This window comes from Acinonyx jubatus, chromosome D1 (genome assembly GCF_027475565.1).
Source record: "Acinonyx jubatus isolate Ajub_Pintada_27869175 chromosome D1, VMU_Ajub_asm_v1.0, whole genome shotgun sequence".
NCBI classification, from domain to species: domain Eukaryota; kingdom Metazoa; phylum Chordata; class Mammalia; order Carnivora; family Felidae; genus Acinonyx; species Acinonyx jubatus.
The window spans coordinates 67,847,657-67,870,440 of NC_069390.1; the positions used below are offsets into that span (position 1 = coordinate 67,847,657).

A 22,784-nucleotide genomic window follows, 5' to 3' on the forward strand; every position below is an offset into this window, starting at 1 on the left:
AGATGAAGACACTTAGGCATAGAGAGGTTAAGTACTTGTGACGCCAGGATCTGATCCCAGCTGTGACGCCTCTAAGGCCTGTACTCTTCAACACTATCTTATAGGAAGGAAACTGCTGATCAAGTCAGGTAAGTAAGTGCCGTGGTTCAACAGTTTAGGTCAGGAGTGTTCCATAGACTAGGCACTATGCTGGCCCAGGGTCACAAAGCTTACCAGCGGGAGGCCTGGGAGCCTGGATCTGGCTCAAAATCTGTCTGAATCCAGGCTCTCCCTCTTTCTACTATGTCTTGCTTAAGGGAAAATATTTTCCTGTTTGGGTTGATGTCTAAGAGGCAATGCTGGCACAGACAAAAGCGCTCCTGGAACAAAATGCTACAGGGAGAAGAACAGAGGCTCTTGGCTCTGCTGTGCTTTGGGAGGGCAGCTGTGCTAGAAGACACGTCTGCGGGGGTGGGGGGGCCCTCTCTACCCCTTCAAGCCCCCAGTCACTTTAACATGGTCCAGGTGATTCAGAATTTATCTCCTTGGTCCAGATTCTTCCACGCAATGAACAGTCTCCAGGAATTCCAAGAAGTGTTCTTACAATCCCAGGCCTTGGCATGAGAATCAGCCGAACCTTCAGTTATTGAAAATTCTCTTATATTTTTCCCCTGACAACTCACACTATACCTCAGACTGCTTTGATAGCTCCCTTAATAGTTGCCTTCATATTTCAAAACCTATAAAATTACATATTTGAAGGGATTATTCATTTTTTTTCCTATGGAAAGCACACACGCCCCATAATGATTTAATAACGATAACCAGATGGATTGAGGGGTCTTTGACAAGGGGTTTCTTCAGCTAATTTGAGAACATACTGAATTTCAGCTTTTCTGACTAGTGCAAAAATGAGCAGAATGTAAAGTGCCCTATAAATTTCCTACTTGTGCAATTTTAATCCTTTCATCATAGTCAAATGAAATATATTTAAAGCCAACTCTCCCCCTTCTCCATTTTTGAGAGTACAAGTTTCGGGGTTTACTCAGTAAAGCCCAGGAAAACATTTACCCAGAAGGACTGGATACTCCTAAGTAGTTACCACTCAAAATACTGCCCATAACACCTCCACTCAGAGCCTATGCTCTGGCCTCCTTCCTTACTCTCAGAAGAACCCAAGAGACGTTCAGTAGGTTTCTTACCTACACATAGAATCATAAAATATTGGCTGATCATTTGGCCTACCCCTCTCATGTTGTAACTGAGGAAACCGGTTTTAGGAAGGTTCCAAACTTGGCTAAGGTCACATAGATAGTAAGTAGCAGAGTTTAGACTTGAACCCATTCTACACATAATGTTTATTTATTATGTCACCTGCCTCTTCCTTTTCTGTACTTTCTCTCCTTTTTGGTTATGCTTTCCATTTCCTCAGTCAGAACCAGGTCTTTGATGATGACGAGACGGGTCAAACCAGAGTAGATCAGGTTGTGGAAGACAGCCACAGCAAGGGAGCAACAGAGGAAAGGTCTGGCAACAGGCAGCCAGAAAAAGTTTAGCCGACACGTCCAGCACAAGGCAGAAGCTCGGGGAGATGGATGGTATTCAACATCAGATAATACACAGATGCATATAAGCAGATTAGGTAAGCAGCAGCTAGCAGGGACCCAGACTCACGTGACAGGACTCATGTTCATAAAACCTGAGATATGGTACCAAGGCAGGGATGTGACCACAGGGGTCCTGGTACTTGGAACTGGAACCAGAACCTGGAACTCAGTTCCACAGAACACGTTTACAAGGTCAGGTCAGAACGAGCAGTGAACTGCTCCCCAGACTCCCTTAAATTCTTCCAAACCTATGAGGGAGAGACAGTTAGTAGCTGACCAAAGAGGCCATGTGCCTCCATAAATCTCCTAGCATCCCTTGCAGCTGGATTAGGACCCTGTGATTATTTCTGGCCAAAGGACTGTGAGGGGAAGTGGAAACCATAAAAGCCACACATTTTGTTGTTGAGGAAGGGGAGGCAAACTAGACACCTATTGAGAACAGTCCTGCTGTAGCTCCCTATCTACCTATCCAACTCTGTGAAGTATCAGACACAGCATGACCTTCTAACGTGAGGACTTAACATCTACACGGGAAATGCCTTAGAGGAAGACAGCACATCTTGCTGCAAGGGGGCTGTCTCCTAGAAGAAAAAAAGAGCCAAGAAGTTTCCCCTCATGAAGCCAAAGTTCTCTGCATATAATAACGGCTTGTTTTGTTGAGAAATAATTGGGAATCAGAAAAAAGTAGGGAATTTATATATGATATAAATGTAAACATATGCAAATACATCAAAATTACATAACGTAACTAGGTTTACATGGATGTAAGTTGTTTACGTAGGTATAGACTTACGTCTCCTAACTCATTTAATCCTCTGGACAACTAAATGAGGCAGGTACAATTATTATTCCCATTTAACAGATGAGGAAACTGTGGCACAGTTCCTGTGAATAATCTGGGAGGCAGTTAACCCTTGAGCAGAAAATCCAGTATGTTAGAGGAAGCTAAGGCTGTGTTGGGGTGAGGCCTTCACTTCATCCCGTGACTAGCACTGTGCCCAGCAGCACCCGCTCAGCGCTCACCGGCCCATAGCCTCCTTCTCACAGCTCGCCGGCATCTCCTCAGCCCTCAATCTGTACCACGATGCGGTGACAGTCACAGAGGATAACAACGCCCTCATGGAAGCAGCAGGTGTAAATGCTAAACCTTTCTGGCCAGGCTTGTTTGCAAAGGCAGGCCCTGGCCAGTGTCAACATCGGGAGCCCCATCTGCAGTGTAGGGGCTGGTGGACCTGCCCCAGCAGCTGGCGCTGCACCAGCGGGAGGTCCCACCCCCTCCACCACCGCTGCCCCAGCTGGCGAGAAGGAGGTGGAAGCAAAGGAAGAAGAATCGGAAGAGTGTGATGATGACATGGGCTTTGGTTTTCTGACTAACCTCTTCTGTAACCTGTTCAGTGAAAAGCTGAACTCTTAAAAAAAAAAAAAAAAAAAAAACACTACATTAGAAATGACATTTTAATAGTGAAGAAAATTACTACTGAATATTAATATACCTCTTACCCTAATTTAAGTTGAACCCATCATCTGTATTTTATGTATCTTAAAAATTAAAATTAACCATTTTCTTTTTCTTTTTTTTTTTTCAATGTTTATTTATTTGTGGGACAGAGAGAGACAGAGCATGAACGGGGTAGGGGCAGAGAGAGAGGGAGACACAGAATCGGAAACAGGCTCCAGGCCCTGAGCCATCAGCCCAGAGCCTGATGCGGGGCTCGAACTCATGGACCGCGAGATTGTGACCTGGCTGAAGTCGGACGCTTAACCGACTGCGCCACCCAGGTGCCCCAAATTAACCATTTAAAAATGCACTTCGTACATTCACAAGTTGCTCAACCAACACTTTCATGTACTTTTGAAACATTGTTATCACCCCAAAAAAGAAACGCTGTCACCATTAAGCAGCTGCTCCCCATACTCTCATTCTCCCGTCCCCCAGACCTAAGCAAACACTCAGCTACTTTCTGTGTCTATAGACTTTACTGTATTGATATATTTATTCTAAATATTTCATCTAAATGGAATCATACGAGAGAGGTGACAGACTGGGTCCGCCTTCTTTCACTGCAGCACGTCCCTGAGGTTCATCCGACTTATAGCACGTGTCAATACTTCACTCTCGTTAATAGCTGATTGGTATCCGTTGTAAATGCACACTAAGATGTGTTTATCCATTCACTTGTTGGTGGATGTCTGCGCCCTTTCACCTTTTGGCCGCTGTGAAGAGTGCTGCTGGGGATATTCTTACACATGCATTTGCGTGAGTGCCTGTTTTCCACACATCTGGCTATTTACCTAGGAGTGGACTTGCTGGGTCATATGGTAATCCTGCGTTTAACTTTTACAGGCACCCCCACAACAAATTCCACAGTGGCTGAATCCAATTTTACATCCTCACCAGCAACGTATATAGGTTTCAGTTTCTCCATATCTTAAGCAACACTTGCTATTTTCCCTTTTTGTTTTTAACCGCCATATTAGCGGATGTGGAGTGGTATCTCATGGTGATTTTGATAACGCATTTCTCTGATTAATGATGTGGAGTATCTTTTCCGAATGTGCCATTGGCCATTTGTGTATCTTCTTTGAAGAAATGTCTATTCTAGTAACTTTGCTCATTTTTTAGTTTTTTTTTTCTTTTTCTTGCTTTATGTATTCTGGATGCTGGATATATGACTTGCAAACATTTTCTCCCATTCTGTACGTTATTTTATTACCTTAAAGCTGACTTTCTAAGTCTGTTTCCTACTCCAAGAGACTTCTCAGGATATTAAAAAGTTTCTTTCAGTATTTATAAGTACTGTTATCTCATACCCTTGAGACTATAGATGTTTGTTTGCAACGGAAAACTACATTTGTTAAAATTTGCTATAGAAATTTGTTATTAAATTTTGTAGTTTATGGTAGAAAAAATTAACAAGTATTTACTAAGCCATCTAATATGTCTCTTGTCCTTAATGTATTTTAATTTACTTTTGGACCAAATGACTTTTACTACTGACATGGTTACAGCATACGTAGCCCAGTGTGCTGTAGTGGGGAAAGTGCTGGAATGAAAGTCCAGCCTCTTGGCCAGTGAAGCTCAGACAAGGTGCTTTACTTCTGCCCCTTGGTTTTCCTCATCTGGAGGACAGGGCTGATAGTAACTGCTTTGCCTCCCTCTGACAGTTACTGTGAAGATCAGATGAGAAAAATGAGAATCTACACAAAGGCCTTTGAGAGCTCTATGGAATACCCCTGCCCACCCACCACCCCACCACCACCACCACACACACACACACACACACACACACACACACACACACACACAAAAGCACTTCATAAACTTCATCCACTGTACTGGTGTTGTACTGGGAAAACCAGGTCACATGGTGTCCTCACCGCATGAGTTTTCGAAAACACAAGTCTCTGTGTTCCTCTGTCTTCTAAAGCCCCACAGTGGCTCCCTCTCCTCAGAGAGAGACTTGGTGATGTGACTCTTCAGCCTCTTCTCTGACACTGACCCCCAGGGCCCCAGGCCCAGCTCTGCCAACCTAGTTTCCAGTCTGCACTGCCCTCTGCAACTTCTCAGAGCACCTGTACATGCTGTTCCACGAGCACTCAGAAGGCTTCTGAGTCATGAGATCTGCCACCTGTAACGGGGTGTGGGTCCTGGGAAGGCCTCCATCTCAGAGGCTTGATGGACAGGGAGTTACTCTGGCTTTTGAGGACTTGTATTGAGGTTTCCATTCTGCCACCAATTGCTGTGTGACCCTGGGCCAGCCTCCCTGGACCTCAGCTTTCCCATCTGTAATTCAGGGGAACTCAGAGTCCCTTTCAGTCTATGAACTGGCATTTCCTCTATGAACAAGTATTTATTTTTAGCTTTACTGAGGTACAACTGACAAATAAAACTGTAATATATTTAAAGAATACAGGGATACCTGAGTGGCTCAGTCAGTTAAGCGTCCAACTTCAGCTCAGGTCATGATCTCACTGTTTGTGGGTTCAAGCCCCGCATTGGGCTCTGTGCTGACAGCTCAGAGCCTGGAGCCTGCTTCAGATTGGAGTCTGCTTCAGATTCTGTGTGTTCCTCTCTCTGCCCCTCACCCGCTTGCACTCTCTCTCTCTCTCTCTCAAAAATAAATGAAGTATTTAAAAAAATAAAGAATACAGCATGATGATTCCATATATGTACATGCCGTGGAAGGATTCTCTCCAACGAGTTAATTAACGTATCCATCACGTCATATATTTACTCTTTTTGTGTGTGTGAGAGAACACTTCAGTTCTATTCTCTTAGCAAATTTCAGTTCTACAATACAGCATCATCAACTATAGTCACCATGTTATACATTAGATCAGATCCTTATAACTGAAAGTTTGCCCCCTTTTACTAACTTCCCCCTATTAACCCCACCCCAAGCACCTGCCATTCTACTTTGTTTCTATGTGTTCAACTTCTTTTTGTTTTTAAGACTCCACGTGTAAGTGACACCATGCAGTATTTGTATGAATACAAAACAGGAGTTTTTTTTGTTGAATTACAGTTGACCCTTGAACAACACAGGCTTGAACTGCCTGGGTCCACTTCTATGTGAATTTTAAAAAATAAATACAGTACGGTGCTGTAAATGTATTTTCCCTTCCTTATGATTTTCTTAATAAGATTTTCTTTTCTATAGCTTCCTTTATTGTGATACTGCAATATATAATACATACAACATACAAAACATGTGTTAATCAACTGTTCATATTACTGGTAAGGCTTCCAATCAATAGTAAGCTATTGGTAGTCAAGTTTCTGGGAAGTCAAAAGTTATACATGGATTTTCAACTGCTTGGGGGTCAGCGCCAGTAACGACCACATTGTGTGTTCAAGGGCCAACTACATTGAAATTAGTGGTCCTCAGCAATAGCCATTATTCATTGATATTTACTATTTTAGGCTCTATTCAATTTCATTGTTTACAATCTTTGTAACAACCCTTTAAAAATGGATTTATAAAAATCATGTCTGCTTTACAGTCAGAAGAGACAAGCGGCCTCCCTGAGTCATACAGCCAGAGAGAGAGGGGCTGGCTAGGCTTCAAACCCAGACAGTCTGACTCCGAAGCTCAAAGTTTTTCACTTCAAGTGTCTTCCTCCAGGACTCTCCATGATTTTCTTCTCCCTGCGTTTGCTTCCACGCCCCATCCCATTGGCCCAGAAACAACTATTTCTCCACTTCAATTTTCTAAGAGCTTCCAGAGCCTATGTGTGTCCCTCCCAGAGAAGGATCTGGGAGACCACTGCACGTTACAGAGAAAGACTCCACCTCCCCTCACCCCACCCCGCCACAGCTATCTGAGCTCATCTGAGAATAGCAGTAACAACAATAACAATGAGCAATTGATCCCTTGCTGTATTTTATCTTATGAGACTGCCACAGCAATCCCAGAAGTTAAGCGAAGACTGATTTTATGGATGAGGAGACTGAGGCTCAGGAGTTCACCTGCCCACGATCACATACGTGGCTCCAAGTTCATCACTTCCCTCTTGAGCCTTTGACATACTGTTGAGCTAGAGTTTGGGGACACATCTCAGCAACATGCCTTACTAAGTCTCTCCTTGTGGACAGCAAAGAGAAAGTGGTGTCCCTGGCTACTTACAGCTACACACACAAGTGCCACTCAAATGGAACCCTGGCCTTGACCCTAAAGAATCAATCAGTGGCCGGCCTGCAGTGAAGCTATTTCCAGGTCCCCATCAGTGTTCTCACATTCCATTACACAGGCTTCCTTCCTCCTGTGACCCATGAGCTTGACAGTACCTCCAAATACCCCTGACGACCTCAGTGACCGATGCTCACCAGATGCCGCTCAGGCCTTGTGTTCTTACACAGAGATGACAGAAAAAATACACCATTACCCATTGGGAACTAACTGACTGATCATTCACAGTGCTGATGACTCTCCCTGTGTGGAAAAGTGGAGAAGTTTCGGTGCAGTAGCGTGGAGACTTTGGTTGGCTGACTGGCTTTGATTTGGAGGTCATTTGTCTGGCTTGGGATTATCTGATGCTTACCCCTCCTGACTTAATCTTCCCTATTTCTTTTTCTAATCCATGTGTCACCAGGCAAAAGAAGTGTAAACATGTGAGATTGCTGTTTTCAGCAAATTCGCCCAGGAGTTGATGCCAAACCAGGCTTCGCCTGAAAACCAGTCTGGCACCACCAACAACAGAAGGAGATAGGGTTACATTTCTTGTAAACCAACAGCCTGATTTTCATTTTGGCACACTGTGGGTTTTGTTGTTATTGTTCTGGACTGAGGGACAGGCTTAGTTTCCAGAGCTGGGTTTCTGGCTTAATGTAGCATTGCTTCTTGAGCTTGCTGAACCAATTCTACTCAACTGACATTCACAGCCAGCAAGAATTGTAGCAATCCATTCTCCTCTCAGAGTGATCTTTCTAAATCACAAATGTTATTGTCCTACTCCTTGTTTGGGATATTCCAGCCAAAAATTATTTTAGACATATGGACTGGGATGATATTTACCTGGTATTCCAGCAGCACTGGGACAACAGCTATCTGCTGTTTTGATTGGCTTAGATCCAAGCCATACAGGTCATTAAATATTTTGAATATCACACATGCTCATTAACCTTTACTTCTTCCCTTACTCTGATGTCGCTAAGTCAAGCCATTCCAGAAAACACCTCCTGCTTTGAATAAACCAAGGTCTCTCATTTTCTCATAAGTCTGCCTTGGAGACCCCCAGCTTCTCCTAAACCCTCTCATCCTTCAGTGATCTCAGGTATGATACAAGGCCTTCCCTCACCCCTTCTTCTCTCCCTTTCCCACCACACACAGTCGTTCTGTCCTGACTCCATAACACTAATGACACCAATATATGTATGACTCCATAACACTAATGACACCAATATATGTAACACCAATGACTGTATAACACCAGTGACTTAAGAGACACAGTGTTTTCACTACAAGGGAAAAATATCCCCAATCAAGTCAATACCATCAGCAAGAGGCAAGCTAGGAAAACAGGTCCTTTCCAAAGGAGAGTCACAGAATCTCAAAGTTGGAAGGGGTCTAAGGGTCCCCCTCACCCCCTTCCACAGTATCTGTAATAGATGTTTTTTCAGCTTCCAATCAAGCATTTCCAGAGATGGAGCAGTGAGTGTTTTTTTACAAAGTTTTTCTTGACATTGAGCAAAAGTTGACCTCATACTACACTCTACCTACATGCCCTTGGTCTGCCTTCTGTACATGCAGAATAAGTCTTTCCCTGTTCTGCTTGATGGCCCTTCAGATACTTGAGGAGGGTGCTCCTCTGCCTTCTGCCCTTCAGAAAGAGATTGGGGTTCCAGAATCATTCTTTCAGGCATGCTAGAAAGAAGATCATGCCCTGACTGCCCCATAAGCCATCACATTGTTTCCCCAAGTGCCTGGCACCAGGCTGTTGTTTGGGAGGAACATAAATACATTTTACTCCAGTCTTAACTTAGGCCTAAGCAGTATACCCCTCTTAAATATAAGGTTACACATGAAGAAAATAAGAAATAAAAATAACAGGAGGTATTTCTTAGAGACAGAAAAAGCTCCACACATTCTGTGATAAATCTAGCAGGTTTAAGTTTAGCGGCAGCTCGTTATTTGTGAAACACTATGCCTGCTTCTAGAAAAGGGACAAAGAGGCAGCCAAAAGATAAGGCCTATGTGTCTCTCTCGGAGTTCACGCACGCTGGCTTAATTTAGGAAAATTCCTAGGAGGGGCCACTGTGGGGAGCTGGAGACCACTCTGAAATGAAACCCAGTTACAGTAAAATTAAGTATGCATGTGATGGAAGCAGGTTGGGCACTGTCTGGATCTATTTTGGAAAATGATCCTGGAATTTTTCTCCAAGAACCTACTCACAATAGTGATATTTTCAGGTATGGTTTCAAGGCAGTTTTGCCCAGAGGCAGAGCAATGGACTCAAATACCCTGCAAGCTCCCTCTAGAGGCTCAAGAATGCAGCTGCCAGCAGAGTTCCTGGGCTTGGAAGCCTGCCCCAGTGTCCAGCAGGGAATCAAGAGACATATAAGAAGTTACCTTTTTTTTTCCTGTTAGAGCCAAATCTGATGGTTGAAAAAAAAAAGTTAGGGAATAAAATGAAACATCTCTATTCTCCAAATAAAGCAAGGCTGGGATCAAATACATTGTGAATATACATTCATATAGAAGAGGTAGTAACTGGTAATACCCTCAAGTTTTGAATTGGGTAATAGGCTGATGCCTGACGGCACAATGAAGAAAGCAAAAGTTCTTGATGACTCCCAGGTATGCTGACTTCTAAAAAGGTATGCATCTTCCGGTTAATGGATGACATAATCAACATGGTCATCAGTATAGCCACCAATGATTAAGCACTTTTCATGTGCCAGACTCTGTGCTAAATACTTTACTTGCATTTTCCCGTGTAATCTTCACAAGCTCCCTTTTAGATAGACACTAGTATCAGCACCATTTACAGACCAGGAAGCAAGGTCTTGAAGGAGCTAAATCCTTTCTACAGGTTTATGCAGTTCATACGTGCTGATGCCAGGACTGGAACCCTGGTCTGTGCTTTTAAACACAATGAAATAGTGCTTTCTCATCAGAGGAAACTGGACTCTGTAGGATTAATGACTAGTTCTAAACACCCAACAAGTCAGCAGTGCCATTAATGAGGGGCAGGAGACCAACGCATGCATGGTCCATTGCGAAGTTTCAGTGAAAACCTTCCCCTGTAAAATGACATGCAAATCTGACTACCTGGGTCCTGAGTGTGTCTTTTACAGCACAGAGACCCTGGGAGTCAGTCCATGCAATTTAATTTTTATCCTGCCACCTAGACCTGTATGCTCCCTTTACTGGGCACATGAATCAAAGAATGACTGAATGACATTGGCTGCCTTCTATGAGTTTACAATATGCTAGAAATGTTTAAGATTTGTGCAAACACAGACAGACACACACACACACAAAGGGCCCAGTATAATCATAATATTAGTTCAGAAGTGAGTTAAAGTATATTAACGATGTGTACCAGCAATTTCACATTCTTGTTCCTATGAAGCCAGGAAAATGTGCCCATGTACAAGGAGACATGTATAAAATTACAAAATTGTTTCTAAGAGCAGAAAGTGGGAACAACTAAATACTCATCAACAGAGGCCTGGAGGTACATTTCAGTTTACTGATAAAATGGAATGTTATACACAGTGATTAAAATAAATGGTCTACAACTAACTGTATTACATGTATAACTCCTGAAAGACAGTTAAGTGAAGACATACCGATAATAATAACAACTAACATTTATTTAACACTTCTCAGGTGCCAGGTACCTGGCATGTGCTTTGCGGTTATGTGCTTTGCATGTATTAACTCATTTAGCCCTCAGAACCCTTTGAGGGTAGATATTACCACCAAACCCATCTTTAAAATGACGAAGTTGAAGAAGTATTCCTACATATAACATAATTGCTAAGATGTTTAAAGATATACAAAAAGACTATAATTTAAGAATACATCCATATGTATTACAACAGGCATGGGAGGGGCATCTGGGTGGTTCAGTCAGTTGAGTGTCTGACTCTTGATTTCAGCTCAGGTCATGATCTCATAGTCATGAGATCGAGCCCTGCATTGGGCTCCATGCCGAGCGTGGAATCTGCTTAAGATTCTCCCTCTCTCCCTCTTTCTCTTTCTTTCTCCCTCTCTTTCTCTCCCCACCCCATGCCTCCCCCGTGTGCATGCTTTCTCTCTCTGCCAAAAAAAAAAAATTAAAAAAAAAACATGCACAGGAATCACTAAATACCAAAATTATGATGGTGATGGTGATGGTGAAAGGGAGAGGGCCATGATCCAGGAGGATATCAAATATATTTACGGTGCTTTGTTTCTCAAGTTGGATGACTGCTACATAGATGTTATTTATATTTACACTTTTTCCATGTCTGAAATGTTTCATAATAAAGAAAATGACCAACAAGCATAAACTAAATCCCTAAATACTAAATAGGCTCAAGGTAAAGAAACATCATTCTTGATACTGCATGGAGAAAGGGATGTTCAAATTGGACCTAATTCTGAGTAGGACTAGCAAATGTGGAAATCAGGGCATATGCTGGGCACAGGATGCCATGCACAAAGGTGGAAGGCACAGAAAACTCCGACTGCAAGACCTCCCACTTTGAAATCCAAGGCCCCTGGGAGGCCCAGTCTGAGGGACGGAGACCCAGGACTTGGTGGCTCCACTGTCTATTTGCCCTCCTTTCTGTGGCCAGAGAACTGGGAGGCATCGGCCTCTCTGCTAGGAGCAAGCAGGGGTGGCTGGGGATGCTTGAATCTGGCATCCTGGGGTACTCCCTCAGATTGTGTGTGTGTGTGTGTGTGTGTGTGTGTGTGTGTATGAGGGGGTGTTCTTGTTTGCTACCCAAAGCAGATTGGCTGGATGTGGAAGTCTGTGTTTATTGGCATGAATAACGACTGACAGAGTGTCTGCTTTTGAGTCTGGGAAGGAATGATGGGGCCTTGCTGCAACTCAAAGCCCAGGCAGTGACTGGCTGACCATAGGGGGCAAGTGTTTCCTGAACGGAACAGAACCAACCATTGCTCAGAAAGGCCAGGGCACAATGGAAGACCTCAGACAGTCCAGTGTTAAGGCAGCTGTGGCTCTGGGTCCAGACAGCCCCAAAGTCCAGATATCACCCCAATCCAGATGACACTGTTCCTGAACTCGAGCCTCAGCCTCTCCCTCCTGGCCCTGCCTCCACTCATCTCTCCACCATCTATATCTATGGGGACTCACCCTGCTGACCTGTTCTCTCTGGCTGTTTTAACTGCTGGTGTTCTGGATCAGAAACTCACAGTTGTGGACAACACAACTTAACAGCCTTAGATACTTTGCCACAGCCTCTCGGGGCAAAGGCTCGTTTCCCAAGTGCACAAAGAAAAGTAGCTGGTCAAAAACCACTTGTTTGATTGGTTGAAATGAGTGACTATCTGGCTGGTACTGCACTAAAAGGAAGGCATTGCCTTGTTACACAATGGGAAGACCCAGAAGTTAAGTCTGAAGATGGGGCCTGAATACTGGCTCTTCCTCTGCTTCTGCATATCTGATCTTAGACCTACGTACTCAGCTTCTCCTAATTTCAGTCTTCTCATCTGTAAAACAGGAGCCATAATGACCATCACCTGAAGGGTTGTCGTGAGGAACAAAGACAATAGTGACCATTGGGTGTGTACTATGTGCCTAGCTCTGTACTTGGGACTTTGAAACAGAATCTCCTGTAAACTTCTCAGCACCTCTAAGAAGGAACTGGGGAACAGACAGTTTAAGTAATTTGCCCCGGTCTTACAGCTGATAAATTGTGGGTCAGGGATTCAAACCCAGGTCCGCCTAGCTCCAAAGACTTATAGCACTAGAGGCTGTGAAGTGCTTTGAAAATGTTATTTCTACTACTCATGTAGAAGTTGCAAACTCATCTCAACTAGGTTAAAAAATCTTTCTTTTGAACTGGCCTGATTTGGGATTAATTTAGATCCAAAACACACAGGCTGGATTACATCCTTGCTGTGAGTCCAAGACCCCTTTTGCTCCCTACGAGCAGACTGGAGACCTGTTTTCCTTTCTGTCTGGACACTCAGTGAGCCAGGTTGGACATGAAGGGCTCCCCAAAGCAAGAACAACCTTCCCTGGGGAACCTGGGTCTCCCAATTCCCAGCATGGTGCTTATACCTTGGACTTCAGTTCTTTGTCTGCACAGTTTCTTGGCAATGGTCACCAACCAGGTGCCTGAGGATTTATTTTGTAGTCTCCCAAAGCTGAGTCCTCAAACCCAAACATTCACTTCACTTGCCAAACACTTCCCTGAATTAAGTGCTCTGGAAATTAAGCTTTTCAATAGCTTCTCTGTATCCATTAACCTAGGAACAGTTCAAGCTATTTCTTTTATACTGGTATTATTCTTAATATTGTATTCAATATTAAGTGTTTGGCATTCCCAGTTCTATAGCGCTTACCACTTCAAATAAATTAATGAGCTACTTTTTTATATAATGTCTGAAATGTTAAATCATGTCACATGTGGCCACAGGAGAACTTTTAGGATTTTTGGCTGTAAGAATACATCCACTCTGGCAGAACCACATTCTTTTTTTTTTATGTGATCCAGCTTGACAAACCAAGAGCTACGGCCTTCAGCTGGAGGTCCTTTTGGGACACACTTTTCTGACTTTCAGAAATCTAAGCTGGAATTTCGACACTATTCTTCTACACGTATAGACATTAGTGAGCTTCTGGCCACATTCAGACCCTACATGTATTTTTCAGAGTCACAGTTTCAGAAGCCATAGCCTATGGATAATTGGAATCAGAGCGTTTTAGAGTCAGAGGTTAACCGAGAAATCATTTAATAGGGCATTCTTGAATTCCCGGCGAATAAAAATTAACTGTTCTATCACAAGCCATTATATTAAAGACCATTCACTGAGTACCTACTATGTGCCACGTACTGTTCTAGGCACTTTAGAGGTATAGCTTACTTTGTCCCCTCCCAGATTTGAGAAGGTAGATACTGTTATTATTCCCATTATAGATGATGAAACAGATGCACAGAGAGTAAAATTACCTGCACAAGGTTCAAATCCAGACTGTGGGACTCCCCTTAATCACACCTTTACCTCTTGATTCAAGATCACAGAGCTAGTGAGTGTTCACCTTGGTCTCCATCTACAGTCAAGTGGCTCCAGGGGTGTACTTTGCCTCTGGAGGCCTGTCGAGGTATGGGCACCTGTGTATGGGGTGTTGGTGGTGTGAGGTGGGTCATGGCGGAGTACCCCCTTCCTCTTCCTAGCCCCCCACACTCAGACTAAGGCATGCTGACCTTGGGTGTGCTATGGCTTGGGGGTTAGAGACAGAATGAAACCTAATTCATGTGTCTTGCTCTCAAAGATTCTTCCTTTGAAAATATTTTTTTTAAACAAAGGAAAACATAAACATCCTAACTGCATGGAATGTATGGAGAAGTGGAAGGAAGTAAAACTTACACGTAATCCCACCACCCAATGACCACTGTTGACATTTTGGTATGTATTTTCCTGCAGTCATTTCTGGACAATGCACACATCATTAGCTCCGACTCTGACAAATACACAGTGTTGAATCTCACTTTTTCCACTAAATATTATCTAAATATTATACCATTACAGGAATATGCTACAATTTACATAAATACTCCTCTGTTGCCGGGCATTTATGCTATTTTTTAAACATCTTATTATCATAAGTAGCACTAAAGAAATTTTTTTTCTGAATAAAACCTTTGCCATATTTAGGCTTACTTCTCTTGGAAGGATTTCCAACATGAAAATAGTGGAACTTCTCTTCACCTGAACATTAGGAATTCATTAGGAATTTCTCAGTGTTGACATTTATTATCGAGCTCTCAGCTGTCAATATGGAAATAAGGAAGCCATCATGTGATTTCCAATTATATTACAAGCTTAAATGAACCTTGACCTTTTTGGTTTTTTTTTCCAAACTACACTACAGATGTAGTTCAGTCTCAGGTAGAATGACAAACAGAAATATTCTGCTTGTCTACAATACAGGCATGACTGAAAGTGACACAGTATCAGAAGTGTTTAAGAACAAGGGTTCGACCTCTGTGATATTCTTTCAAAAAACTCATACCCCTAGTCTAATCATGAGAAAACATTAAATAAACCCAGTTGGGGGGTATTCTACAGGATACGTGGCTAGTATTTCTCAGGACTGCCAAGGTTGTACAAGAAGGAAGGACAGAAACTATCCAGACCAGACAGGTTAGGGGGACAGGACAACCAAATGCAATGTGGTACCCTGGACTGGATCCTGGAACAGAAAAAGGGCCTTAGTGGAAAAACTGATAAAATATGATAACAACTGGAATTTAGTTAATAGCAATGTACCAATATCAGTTTCTTAGTTTTAACAAATGATCCTGGACATACGATGCTAACATGGGGAAAACTGGGTGAGGCGTATATTACTATCATTGTAACTTTTGTGTATATCTAAAATATTGCAAAATAATAGTTTTTTTAAAAAAGATAAAGGACAAGGGTTCTGGAGCCAGTCTAATTTGTTTTTGAGTCCTGGATGTGGCATTTGTTACAGCTGAGTGACCTTGGACAAATGATTTCTTTGAGTGTTGGTTCGTCTACTTAATACGAAGAAAATTCTCTACCACAGGGTGATGTAGGTCTTAGCTATAATAATGTATACAAAACACCTAGCATTATTCCTGGCACAAGGTAAGTGCTTGATAAATGTAAGCCATATGATTATTTTAATTAGTTTGAAGGTTCTTCATTCTAATTCTCTGTTGTCCCTAAGAAGGAATTTTTATGCACAGCTATGTAAAATGTGGAAAATTAAATAGCCTCATTAAAATTTCAAACTCAACACAAAGGAGACAAACTTCTCATGAATCTGGAAACAGTAACTGGTGTGGGCTTTTGGGTCATTGTTCTTGTTTTCTGTGTAGTTATTGGGTCATTTCCTAAGGGTAGGTGTAGTGAGAAGATGCGAGTGAGTAGAAACGAAACTACATTCTAGCACTGACTGCCCAAAATAAGCAACTTACAAATGCCCATTGTGAGACATGGGAATTCTTTCATTTGAACTGCTTAGAAAAACAATCTTGTAGAGGATTGAAAATGGTCTGTGCTTGGCGTCTACCCAAAGGCAAATTATTTTTGTATGAAAGTCTAAGGAAAATAATTTAACCACAAGCTATGTGAGTAGGAAAGGAAAAATAACCAAAGGATAAAGACAAATACACTCTGGCTCTACCATATATAAAATTTCTTTTTTGGGTGCTAAACTGCAGCACAGATGTGAAACTTGATCTACAAGCTAGGGTCCAAATGACAAAAGGAAAATAAATAATCCAAGATGTAAAAAATATTCTGAGATGACATTAAACTTCAGTGAAAGACTAAGTATGAGCATGGCCAAAGCCCATTATTCAACACCACTGGTCCTAGCCTGAAGTCTAGGACCTGAATTCAAATCTGCTTACAAGAGGTAGGATCATAAATAACCTAACTAGCTTCAGTCTCCTCACTCCAGCAACTGTGATAAGAAGATCCACATCACAAGATTCTTTAAGAGACAATATAGGGATCAAGTAAGATCGCATGAAAAATACCTTGCACAGAGAGAGGTCACATACAGGAGACAAAGAAAAAATATTAGCTAGATCTAAATTTGAACATACACAATGCTGACTTGGTCACATTTATGACCTTGTTTCTAATGTTAAGGAATCCATAATCTTGTTGGTGAAAAAGAGATTCCTATGAAAAGTTACAGAATAACACTGAAACTGTATAAGAGAGTGTTAATTTGAGTATTAAAAATATGGTACTAAGGTCCGCTTTCTTTCTGCTGCCAAACTTGACCTTCCTTGTCAACACAGTACCTTTTGGAAGTGGATGGAAGGAAGAATCTGGATCAAATACCATACATTAATTAGGGCAGCAAATTTATGCCTTTGGCGTAAGGCTGACCGACTGACTAATGCTCCTCTAACTTTGGGATTCACAATAATTCACAGCAACAAATCATGTATCCAGGGAATGAGCTCTTCTGTATAAGCAAATTTTCCAATGTAATTAATTATACATTCTTCAATGCTAAAATGTCAATATTTTTGGACAAAAATTGAAAATACCGTTGTTAACATGATCTGTTTCACACTCCAAACACATATCATCTTTTCAATCTCTAGCACTAAGCGCAGTGCCTGGCACCTACTAGATGTTCAACAAATGTCCTGGTAAACTGCAGTGTATGATACACATTCTTACTTACCTTCTTAAGTCGTGTTTGATGAACACGATCCAACCTTATCTTTATGACTACAATCATTATTCTAAACTTAATAAATGCATAACATTTCTAACATTTCCTGGACTGAAGTCCTCTGGGGCTATGTGCCTTCATAAAATGGTCTCAGACATGTGATCTAATTTTTCCAGCTTGTTTTCAAGGTTTCCATCTCCTCCCTTGTTGTCAAGGGGTCAGTGATTGCTGCTAGCTGTTGTCATATTGCCACCTTTTTGAGTCTTTCCTTTCCTAAAATGCTGTGAGCTGGGAAACCACAGAGCCTATTTGTTGGGACATTATCTAAAACTAAGGGCCAAGAGGCTCTATGAAAGGGACTCTAGGGCCGCCCTCAGAATAAATCACATGTGTCACATTGCATGGGCTTTTCTGGTTGCTTGGAGGCTAAGCTTTCACTTACTCATTTTTAAAAAATGTGTTGAGTGACTTTTCCTAGTCACTCTTCTAGGTGCAACATTCATGAAAAACACTGATAAAAAAGTCTCTACTCCTTTTAAAGGATGTTCTACTTGGGAGACAGATAAGATAGTAAGCAATAAACATAGTAACTTAGCAAAGAGGTGTGTTAACAATTAGTATTAAGGAAAAAAAAAGTGAAATGTGATATGGAAGATCTGGAATGAGACATGGCAGGTAGAGCAGCCCATGGTATTAAAAAGGTTGGTAAAGGTTGGCCTCTGAGAAGGTGGACTTGAAGGAGGGGAGGGAGTTTGCCAAACAGTTGTCTGGAGGAACCGGGTTCCAGGCCAAGGACAAAGCACAGCAAAGCCCATAAAGCCAGAATAGAGAAGAGCAAGGAGTCCAGGTGACCAGCTGGTATGAGCAAGAGAAAGACCCGGATGAGACAAGACTGGCTTGGGGAGAGGACAAACAGTTGGGGCCTCATAGGCCATTGGATTTTCCTTATGAGGCAGGAGCTGTGGTTCCATTTTACAGATGACACAACTCAAGAGCAGAGCATTTAAGCATCAATCTATGGCATCAGTGATGACTGTTAGCTCTTGTCATATGGTCTCTTTCGAGGGTCTTCTCTTTTCTGCTAGTTAGAATACATGTGTTCTCTTTTCTGATATGTCAGGATTTACGCAAGAGGTTCAGGGCAGTATCTGAACTGAGATCTTTGAATTACAAATGTAATCTCTTTCCATCATGCCATACAGTTGCAGGGAGGATGTCGATCACATATCATTTAAGGAAGCTGATCACATGATTTATTTGCATACTGATTCTACTGATTACAAAGGAAGGGGTCACCTTATAGGCATCTATCTCTACCAGGTAACACACACTGAGGAGTTAGTTTCAGCTACTTATGTATCTTAAAATAATACATCTTTTTCTGGTCAAATATTGTACAGTTCAGACATTTCATTAATTCAGACAATCTCTCTGCCCTCCAGGGCCTCAGTCCAATTTCCTGAGGTTTTACATAATGGACTCCATCTGACCCGGGGCCACTTGTCTTCGTACATTTTCCCATCAGAGTGTGAGGTTTCTGAGGCCTCGCGATTGGTTAAATAATGGAACACAGTCCAAGCTCCCAACTAGGCCTCCTCAGAAATAAGGTCTATGTTTGGATCCAGGACACAATTGATGTCAAGGGAACTCTTCCAGACCTCACAAAGAAGTGTCCAGAACCAAAATGTTTCTGTTTTGAGTCCAGATCAGAATATCAAAACCCACCTACTCACGCCAATTCAAATTTTTCCATAATTACTTTGGGAGGATTGTTTGCTGCTTAAAATATTCATTTCCCATCCCGACACAATGTTCTTTGAGGTTAATAAAAGGAGCAAAATCACCATTTTCAACAATTTCAACCCAGGGCCAACATGGGAAAAAACACAATGTTTTTATTGGCACAGAATTCATGGAACTTAAAAACAATAAAGGTCAACTCTACCATATTTTTTAAACTTCTTTTCTCCTTAGACTTGCTAATTTGTAAGCAATCATTTTGGAATTCTCAAACAAAATGCAAACCTTTGAATTATCTACAATTGGTTTAAGAATTTCTCTTAAAAAATCAGCAGGCCAGGCCTCGTTTCATTGCTTCAGAAAGTTTTTATTTATACTTTTTTCCTAAAATACTTTAAAATTCAGGGCTTTCTTTCCTTTCTTTCTTTTTTTTTATATAGAAAATCCCTAACTTTAAACTTGTACTTATAAATAAAGCTGTATTAAATTCAAGCTGACCTAAAACATAATTTTAAGGTCAAGTTAGTCAAACCTTTTAGCTTAATTTAATAATGAAGATTTACAAGGTTTTCAGTACAAACAACACTCAAATCGTAATTACGATGTAGACTGGGATACAGTCTATAATTGGGAGAGAGAAGGTCTGTTTGATACTTAAAGAAAATCAAAATATTAGAACATTTGTCAAATGAATTTTTGTATAAATGAAAATTAACGCTTTGAGGCAAAAAATGAAGTTAGTTTTTTTCCTTTCAGAGAACTATGAATTTTCAGAGTTTACAGGAGCTCTGGGGATCATCTATTCTAGAGATAACAAGTGTGTCTGGAGGCCAACTTTAAGCAACTGTTCGTAGATGCCTAGCGCACTGTGATAAACACCAGGAAGTGATTTCAGTGAGGACTGTGTGATTGATTAATGTCTGCCATGGCCAGAGGAGGATGTGGAAGGCTGCAGGACACACGGAAGGACATGTGTGGAAGGACATATTCCAGATACCTTTCGTTGATCCAGTCTAACCTACAACTTGACAATGGTCATGCGGCTAGTTTGTGACAGAGCTAGAATCAAAGCTTAGCAGTTTGGGTTCTCATTTGAAACCCTCCTATCAATGGAAGTCATTACAACACGTACTACCCACTTCCCTGCCATGGCAGATAGATTAAAGGAAAACAATGTCATATCCAGTGATGCCTACAGGGTCATGGGGGCGCACAAGGCTGTCAGCTGCTCACTCAGTACAGTCATGAAATGAGAGTCCCTAACAGTGTCTGTTAAACCATGTGGCTTTTTGGTGGATCTAATAGATTTCTCATTCAGTCCCAAGTGTGAGGGTGGGGTGGGCTAGGCAACTGCATTGTTATCAAGAGTTCCAAGCTCTATACGCCATAATTTAAAAAACACTGGGATGCTATTTCTCTTCTTTCTGCAAGTTCATTCTATGGTCTTCCTGCCTCTCCCCACCTCTTTTGCCTAGTCTCTTTCTCCTTCCATTCATATATTTATCTTTAAATGCTCATTTATTTTTAGAGAGAGAGAGAGTGCATGCAAGCAGGAGCCCAGCAGAGAGAGAGAGACAGAGAGAGAGAGAAAACCCCAAGCAGGCTCTAGTGTGGAGCATGATGTGGGGCTCAAACTCACAAACTGTGAGATCATGACCTGAGACGAAATCAAGACTGAGCCACACGGGCACCCCTCTTCCATCCATAGTTTCTGATGGTTTCTTGCCTCTTCACTTTCTGGTGCACTTTCTCTTATTCCTGGCTCTAGTTGCCATCATCAGCCAATGAGAGTCCCTCTTGGTTATTTGGTGAATTGATCCATCACAGGATATCTTTTTGGCTTTGTCTTTGGAGCCTTTCAGCCATTCCCATCCACTCCCCCTGGAAGTACAGGCTCTGAAGCAAGGAGGCTGGATTCAAATCCTGGCTCCACCCCTCACTGACGGTGTGATCTTGAGTAAATGATTTCAGCCCTCTGTGCCTCAGTTACCACATCTTTAAAATGGAAAATAATAATCATGTCTACCTGATGCCATTGTTGTGAGGATTAATTTAGATGAATTAACAAAAAGCAAAGTGCTTAGAACAGGGTCTGGTTTATTAAGGTACAATGTCTTTGCCATTATTATTATGTTGTTGTTGTTGTTGTTGCTGCTTCATACTGTTTGAAGCTACCAGTCAAGAGTCAAGTAACCAAGGCACTGTTATAGAAATAACAGCTTAGTTCACAGCTCAATCAATAGATAATCTCATGGGGCACTTCCGGCTCAAAAGCACATAGTTATCAAAGACTCCGTGTATCCACATGTTTCCCTATAGGGATTATAAATGCCTTTTTTTTAATACAGTAGACATTTTTGGGAAATGTCTGCCCAGCTCAAAATCACCACCACCACCTCACACACCTTCCAGCAGTCATGATGCACAGTGTGACATCTTCCTTCCAGCCAGTGACTAGACTGGGGCTGGCCACCCAACTGAGGCTGGACCAGTCTCATAATTTATTATTGGGACTAAGAGATGTCTGAGTTAGCATCTCTTTGAAACTGGAATTTTAATGTAAACTTGGGAGCTGTGGAGCAGCCATATTTCCCACAATGAGAAATTGAGAAGTAGAAGAGGTTAGCTTATTGGCAATGGGAGAACGGAGAAGCTGGAACATTCTGAGGGCCTCCCAGCCCCTGGCCCCAGAATTCCCCCAGGCCTGCCTGAATTCCACTGACTGGGTCTATCCAACACTCCTATGGCCTTTGATTCTCTACTTTTCTTAATCTACATCAAGCCTGTTTTAGCCAGGAGAGATCTAGCACTACTTTTACTAGCAGTGGCTATGAAATCTGTGGATTCTCTGACCTAATAAACATAAAATCAAGTAAAAATAATATGCTTACTATACAAATATAGCTTTAAGACCCATATTTCCCCTCTTCCAATGCCCCATCCAACAAGATTATTGCCCTAGGTCACAGTTAATACAGAGCTGCTACTGTTCATAGGAATATCTGATACAATCAGTACAGGAAACTAAAATAGATTTCACTGGTTTTAAAGGAGCCCACATAGGAAACTGGACCATCATACCGATTACATTTTATAGTTAATTGGAAGGTTAACAATGAACCAATGTTGGTAAAACCTACCACTCTTCTGCCTTTCTCTTTTTTTTTCCTCCTCCAGTTCCTCTGAGCTACTCTGGCATCAGACCGAGGCAAAGAGGCAAGGCAAATGAGCTGCCATGACGGCCAGAACACGGAGTACCTCGTATGCTGTGGTAGGGATGTTGGCTGTGCTCTGAGTAGAATGGTACTGCAAAAGGTTCTAAGAAAAAGACGCAAAATGCAGCATGTGGAGCCCAGCAAGAATCTGAGGTCTCTCGGATAGAGAGATATTTCAAACGCTTTCAGAAAATCCAAACGTGTGAATGGTATATGGAATAAAAAGTACAAGAATCCTTTCCCCCACCAGACATAACTACAGTTAGTTAACACAGTGTGCATCTCCAAAAGTTTTGCTGGAAGGCCCAGCTCCCTGGCTTTGGTGACTGTATCCACAGAGTACAGTGATTTCTCTCACGCGGCGTGATCAGAGAATGCAGAATTATA

General features: G+C 42.0%; 1 protein-coding gene and 1 pseudogene across 3 annotated transcripts in view; one reads left to right on the forward strand and one right to left on the reverse strand.

Moving 5' to 3' along the window:
• ME3 (malic enzyme 3) overlaps positions 1 to 22,784 on the reverse strand; it is a 186,347-nt gene that overhangs the window by 131,448 nt on the left and 32,115 nt on the right. The window lies entirely within an intron of this gene.
• LOC113593732 (60S acidic ribosomal protein P1-like) lies at positions 2,345 to 3,066 on the forward strand (annotated as a pseudogene).